General features: G+C 44.8%; 1 protein-coding gene and 1 long non-coding RNA gene across 5 annotated transcripts in view; one reads left to right on the top strand and one right to left on the bottom strand.

The window, feature by feature from the left end:
- The window catches only part of LOC310662055, a 359,048-nt gene that overhangs the window by 194,642 nt on the left and 156,815 nt on the right, over positions 1–7,591 (top strand). The gene's annotated exons all lie outside the window — the stretch shown is intronic.
- LOC310661949 (acid-sensing ion channel 2) overlaps positions 1–7,591 on the bottom strand; it is a 384,099-nt gene that overhangs the window by 304,005 nt on the left and 72,503 nt on the right. The gene's annotated exons all lie outside the window — the stretch shown is intronic.

The following is a 7,591-nucleotide window of genomic DNA, read 5'->3' as shown; positions in this document are numbered from 1 at the left end:
CTCCATTAAATGGTCTTATTAGATTAATGCTTATAAGAAGAGGAAGAGCAAAAAGGGGTCCACATGTTCTAGCCAACCAATTATTCCTAGTAGACTTCAAGAAAGCTTTTGGGGTTTTTCACATCCTGCTCTAAAGAGGCAAAGGGTTGTATATCTAAGATGTATTCAAGAGGAGACCCACTGAAATGAATGGACCTAAGCAGTGCAATTTTTCTAGAAAAAAATGGGGCTGGAACTCACCATGAACCTTGTTCTCTTATAATGACAATGGCACCACCTGAGAGGTGCCAGAACTGAGTTCCAGCAGAAAAAAAGCCCATATTTGTGGACCCCTGTTGGAGAATGCTGACAGTGGTAAGGATTATCATCAGTATAACTGGATGTATATTCCCGTGCTCTACGTCCTGGCAGCTAGTGTTTTAAAATGGCCAAAACATGACCTCTTGCCTAGAAGTCCTGCCCCCATAACCTTGGTTATGTATGGCTGACTATGGCTACTCGCCAATGGGGAAGGGAGACATTCTGCACATGCTCAAAAGCACTCTTTTATTTATTGGTGGGTTCTTGTTGTTGTCTTTTGGGCTGTGTATGTAACGAAGGGGAGCCAAGGCATCCTCTTTTATCCTGTGTCAGTTTCAGTTTGTTTGTTAGCTTTTCTCTTTACTTTCTTTAGTGCGTCACATGGTCCAGCCACTGGGAAAAGGCTCCAAGGCTAAAGAATACTTTTTGTGCATGTGATCAGAAGCACTTCCCTTTATCATTCCTTTCCAGACCCTTGCAGCACACAGCCTCTCCTATTCCTCGACTCAGTTTGAGATTCCACGCCAACCCACCAGCCAAACCAACTTTCCATTTATTCCAGAGCAGTGTCATCACAGCACAGAGGTCTGTTGCTGCTCATCCATTGATTGGAACGTCTGTCAAAAATGCATGATGTCACAGATGCTCAGCCTGTGGGATACAAGGGTGGGGTTTGCAAGCAGGTGACAGAAGACTTCAGCCGATTTATGTGCTCAAAGTCGAAGTAGGATAATGGTGTACCACGACAGGGGCTTAGAAACAAAATTAGTAACTCACCATGTTACTTAAAGGTAACTGACATTTTCAGGTTTCTGAGCACCACTTCAAATCTTACACATTTCAGATAGAAAGCACTTGTTTTGCTTAAGGCATGAAAATTACATCATACATGATAATTACACCTGTGTTTCCATTAATTATATTGTAAACTGCCCTGTGATCTTTGGATAAAGAATGGTAAATAAATTTAATAAATAACCATAATAACAACTGTCCAGATTTACAGATGTACTTCATGCATCCTCTCTCACCCTCTCCATGCAAATGCTTTCCATTAGACTTTAAAAAATCCCCACTGCTTTGAACACAAATTGAAACAAATTGAATACAGAGAATGCAAATACTTCGTGCTTCAGTGAATGATAAACATATCTGCATGCTCTACTATGTAACTAGTAATGAAATCTCCTGACAGGTTAGTGTATTAATCAATTTTCAATCAATGCACCACTCTGCTTACAAAACAGACAAAAATGTGCTGTGCATGTTATGCTAGTCCCCCGGACCTAACCTTTATTTAATGCATTTATAATGCAGTCTTCCATCAAGGAGTTATAGGTTATTTCACAACAACCCTGTCCAGTGCCTTAGACCGAGACCACCAATATCTCCTGGTAAATTTCACAGCTGAGTATGAACAGTGTTTACCCTAAAGGCTAGGAAGTACGTAAAATAACTTTCATTGATCCAGCTGAAGCAGGCTTCTTGAGTTTCATACTCATCCAGCAGAATGGAAGCAGCAGTCTGGTACAAACAGAACAAGGGAGTGAGAAGAACATTGTTATTGCTGATCATGGGCTAGTTACAAAGCTGGAACAATAATGGGCTTTGTACAAAGTGACTGAATATGTTACTGACAAAGAGCACTTTCCTAAACATTCGACACCCGCAATCGGCATTCTTGACCCAACCTCTATCCTCTGCTACTCTGTGCTGGATATTGCACTTCCAGACCCACATCTGGGCTTCTCTCTGTATCCCCATGCTGAGGCATATAGCCTACCCTCCCAAGCTCCCAGCAATGCCATGGTTGGCTCTGCAAAAGGAGACATGTTGCTAAAACATGTAAAATCCTCCCCTTTAGAAATATCCTTGTGGATAATGAAAATAAGCCAAGAGAAGACATGCAAAACTGCCACCCTAGGTGGGCTTTCTGTTAGCATTGCCATTTACATCACATATGACATGTCCCAGGTTCTCTCTCTCTACAGTTCTGTATGTGCACACACTATAGGTTTAAAGCATATTCGAAACCCAAGCTACCCCTCAAAAAATTCTGAGCACTATAGCTTACCCCTGAAATACTTACAGTTCCCAGTAACCCTTAGCAAACTTTTATAAACCTCTTCAGTTGTTCTCTGGTCCCTTTCTGCCATCTAGTGGAGAACAGAAGTAAAGCATATCTCTCCCCCTCCTCCCGCGCGCACACACAAAAAAAATCTGGTGCACTGAGTGATGCTGTTGACTTCCTGCTGCTAAGTCCTTGGGATAACCTCTCCCCCTCCATCTGCTCAGTCCTAAGGAAGGACTAGATATGGGGTGTTTGGACTGACAGCTACCTCAAACCAAATCTGGAAGCTGCCAAGAAGAGGAACAGCTGATAATGCCCACATAAACTTATGTTGGGCAGGGAGGACTGCAGCAATAAATGGGAATTGTTATAGAAAGCACATCTGTCACTGGAATCTGTGCCTTGCTGCTGCAGACTTAGATTTGTAATAACATAAATCCTGAGGCCCAAGAAATGGAATGGGAGCCTTGTAAATTCATAGCTGAGTTCAAATTCAATGCTGGCACTGGGATTTAGGTTTTGAACAAAGGGCGCAAGCGTCCTGATTTTGCAGGAACTGAGTTGTAACAAATTCAAATTTTGGCTCCAAACTATGAGTTCTACCAGATATTTCTATTTTTAAAAAATCAATTGTGACTTTTAGAATTGGAAAATTCGTTCTCATTTTGATATTTTGCTTTGTCTCTACTGACTGGATAGTAAAATCTCTCTCTGTGGATTTGCATAGGATTTAGATTGCTAGGATTGCAAGTGAAAGAACAAACAGGATACACACTGTGTGTGTGTGTGTGTGTGTGTGTGTGTGTGCACGTGCCTTCCAAATTGTTGCTCAATCACCTTCTCCAATAGGATGTTTCAAGATCCTGATTCCTGATGGAGCCAGAGTTTTCTAAGGACCCTTTAAGAAAAGAATAAGCAGCGAGGTAGCAATGGTAGCAACAGTTTAGGTGCTCTGTGTCCTTGTTTCATGTTTCACAGCAATTGCCTTGAAATAACAATCCCTTAACTCAGCTGGAAGCTAGAATAAAATGGAAAGTGAGGATAAGTGCCCCTGGATATTTGGTCAACCTTAGAAGATAAGCCACTATGGAAATAACAGGAATTATTACCTTGGAGAAGCAGAGAAGAAGAAAATTTATGATTCACTGCAAGTACACAGTGTCATGAGAATGATCCCAGCAAGGAGATATAACCAAAATACTCCAGGATTTCCAGCTCATGTAAAGAATTCCAGATGACTTGTATTGAATCAACAATGTTGAATAGCCCTGCTTTTTTGCATATATGCCTGCATACGCAGATCGTGATAAGGTTCAGGCTCTCAACCTCATTCGCTTGCTGCATTTCTTATTGGCCAAACAGTTGCATACATGGAGTGAAATGGGGAGGGGGGCACACCGGATCGGCAAAAGGAGCTGGGCTGTCGCATCTCCTCAGTCTGGCTCGCTGACTGTGCCACGGGCAAACAAGCAAGGCTGTCACTGTGGATCACCATCAGCCCTGCTCCACAGATGTGCGAGATCTTCTCAGCAGCTGACCTGAAAACTGCCCGATATTCAAGACAATCCTCACCCCACACTCCTTTAAGGTACCACTTTCTTGGTCTACATGTACCACTGCTGCCTTTGCCACATCACACAACTCTGCAACATACATAGGCTATGGCTTTCTGCTGCTGTCACCAAAGCTGTGCTCATGTGGCAATTCCCAACCAAAGGTGTTCAACTGGCTGGTTTTTATAGACATCCTACCTGCTACCTCTTTCTCCTTCTCCATTCTCCCATCCCTGAACCCAAGATGACCAAGGGATGATTTTTCCCATTTGAAAGGCTGTTGGGCAAGTTTTTGAGGGGGTGGCGGAGAGACATGATATGCCACCAACCTTGGCCATTCTGGCACAAAAGGAGCCATCCCTTCTCCTAGGATCAGAATGGCAGAAGTTCAGCAAACTACCTGGTACTATCACATGGGCAAAGGCTACGTCCTACCTCCAGTGGCAGAGGATGTATGGCTGTGTGTACCAGTTGTTGGGAATTGGAAGTGGGGAAAGTGCTACTGTGCTCAGGTCATCTGCTGTGCCATGGGCATCTGATTGGACACTGTGAGAACAAGATGCTGGACTTGATAGGCCACTAGCCTGATCCAGCAGGGCCCTCCTTAAGGGAGCAGGAGTCATAAAGAAAGTTTAACTCTTTCAATATCTGGGAAGGCAACTGCTACGTGTCCCCATCCCTTAAATTAAGAACTGCAGAGATGATGTTTGCAGATGACGCAGTCCTGATTGTGCAAGGAAGCTCTACAGAGTCTCATCAACCATTTTGCCCAAGCCGGAATGGAGATTGATCTTATGAGCCTGACGAAAACAAACATCCTGGGTCCTGGGTCACCATGTCAGTCAGCACTCCACATATTAGCATTGGTGACCACATGCTTGAGGTGACGATTTCGTCTACCTGGGCTCCGCCATAATCAGCAACCTCTCCATCAACGCTGAGCTGGACAAGCATACTGGCAAGGAGTTACAGAAATGGCTTGCCTCTCCAATAAGGTGTCTGGAAATGTGATGCTAATAACCAATACCAAGATGAAGGTCTTCCAGGCTTGTGTGCTGAGCATGCTGCTTTATGGTAGTGAGAAAAGAACAACTTACATTCTCCAGGAGTGACGCCTCAATGCTTTCCACATGAGCCCTAGATCAGGCCCTCCCCTAAGTTAGAGGAGACAGATGAGTAACCTTCCCAAAGCTGATGGCTTTCAAGTGTCAAGAGTGTGTGCAGGAGCCAGGCCCTGTGACCAGTAGGGCTTCGCAGAACTGGGGCCTTCCTAAGTTTGTTCTGAAGAGGCAAGGTGCGGCCACACAGGTGAGGCCACTTGGTAACTCACAGCACCTGGTGGCTAGAGCCAGGAAGGGATATAAGGTCAGCATTTACCTATGGCTCTTTGCCACAGCAACATGCTTCCTGCCTTGGGGTTCTTGCTTCCTGATCCTCGGACCTCGGCTTCTTGACTCCTTGCTTCTCGACCCTCAGACCCTTGACTTCATGACTCCCTGCTTCCTGACCCTCGGATCCCTGGCTTTTGGACTCTCATTCATGCTCCCACACCACCATCTTGCCCCCGGTCCCAATGTCCTCAGCTGGGACTTCAATCACCCGTAGACCGGACCATTACATCAAGTTCCAGGGAGATCTCCCACAGCCCCTGAGATAACATCAGCTACCCATCTTGAGCTATTAGCTAGTCATCTGTTTAAAACAAAAAGTGGCCAATAAGAATGGGAAGACTGCCTTGTTGGATGAAACCAAAGGTCCACCAGTCCAGTATTTTGTGGCTAACTGTGGCAAGCTACTGGGAAGCTCACAAACAGGCCTCCTCATTTGTCTGCAAGGGGTATATTGCCTCTTTACATGGAGCTTCCTTTCAGCTGGCATGCCTGATTCAAGCAAGCAAGCCAAAATGCAGAATAAATGCAAAGAGTGTGAGGAACCACCAACCCTTCTGATGAAGTCTAGGCACTCAAACTGCACCCTGATGCATTCCTCAGCAAGATGTTCTGCATACAAAAGTTGACTGCTGCATTTCAAGGACATAAATATGAACAGCTTAAGCGAGTGAGCCAAGCTACAGTCAGAAAGGTTGCTGAACAGTTTTTTCTAATTTGCTTACTCAGTTTATGCAATGGTTAGACTACACTCTATCTTTGTCTGATTTGTTTACAGAGAGGTTATTCAACAATGAGTATTCTTCCCAATTTACTTGAGGGGTGCCAATGCGTCGTCTTATTAATCATTCCAGTCACATTTCAGTGCATTTCCCCATAACATTCCAAGTTGCATAAAATCTGGGTTTTCTTTTCTTAAGTACTGTATTTTTCGTCCCATAGGATGCTCCGTCCCATAGGACGCACCTAGTTTTTTTGGGGGGAAATAAAGGGGGAAAAAATTCCTTTATTTCCCCCCCAAAACCAGGTTGGGGAACAGCAGTATGGCGGCGCTCCGCCTCCCCGCTGTCCCCCGAGCTTGTGGGGCTGGCCAATGTCTGCCTGGCGCGCGGGGCGCTCTGCTTCAGGGCGCCCTGCGCGCCGGGCTCCCCAGGCTTGCTGATAGCTTCCTGAAGCCTGGAGAGCGAGAGGGGTCGGTGCGCACCGACCCCTCTCGCTCTCCAAGCTTCAGCGAAAGCCTGTATTCGCCCCATAGGACGCACACAGATTTCCCCTACATTTTTGGAGGGGAAAAAGTGCGTCCTATAGGGCGAAAAATACGGTAGGTTTCTTGTGCTTGGGTGACACAGCACTTTAATCCACTTTAATTGTGCATATCTAAATTACTGATGTGTACTTGAATCCCTTCTGCAAAATACTAACAGTCTAGAGGCACCCTCCCCATTTTTACCATGCGACTTATTTACACTACATTTTGCTACTTGCTTGCCTAAGATTGCACATATAAACAATACGTTTAAAAACACATAAATCATACAGGTTCACTCTTCATAGATTTGGGAAAGGCTGCATCACTCAGTATATACACTCCCAAGTTTACTGCACTGCAATGTGTGAAAATCCCCTTAGTGTAAAGCGAAAAACTATTCAGAGTTTTCTAATGCTATGTGGGGGAGCCAGTCACCCCTCAAGCCATGTCTGGAACTGGTGGGAACCATAGCGCTCTGAAGGCCTTGTGAATTAGCTAATCCTGTTTTCAATCAAAACCCAATTGTTAAGCTGCTCCAGTTCTGTATCCCTGGTCAGCATCCCTGATCTGTCACCATGGAAACCAAGCATCCCTGTATCTGAGCCACCAAAAACTCATTCCATGCTAAGACTTAAAAGTGGAGTGGTGGTGAGGACTTTTAAATTCCCTGCATCTAAATGCCCAGCTAAAACATTTTCCCAGGGCATTTTAGCCCTATCACACACACCTGCTCCCGGCTCCTGCTGAGGCTGTGCTTAGAATTAAAACCCATCACCTTTCTAAATCCAACTGACATGAATTTAAATCAAGATCATGTGTTACTGCAGCCATCTCAAACACCTGCTTGGGAATGAAGAATGTCTGGGGAAATGCCCTTTGTCAGCAGTGCAAATGTTTTCAGTCGCTCTGCAAAAAGCCCATTATAAACTATATAAACATTTCCAGCTTTGTAACTATCCCATTATCATCAATGAAAATGCTCTTCTCAACACAGCTTGCTCTGTGTACACTGGGGAACTGCTGCCTTTCC

This window comes from Podarcis tiliguerta (assembly GCF_965153285.1).
Source record: "Podarcis tiliguerta genome assembly, chromosome: 13".
Lineage (NCBI taxonomy): Eukaryota > Metazoa > Chordata > Lepidosauria > Squamata > Lacertidae > Podarcis > Podarcis tiliguerta.
This window is presented reverse-complemented; position numbering and strand designations above follow the sequence as displayed.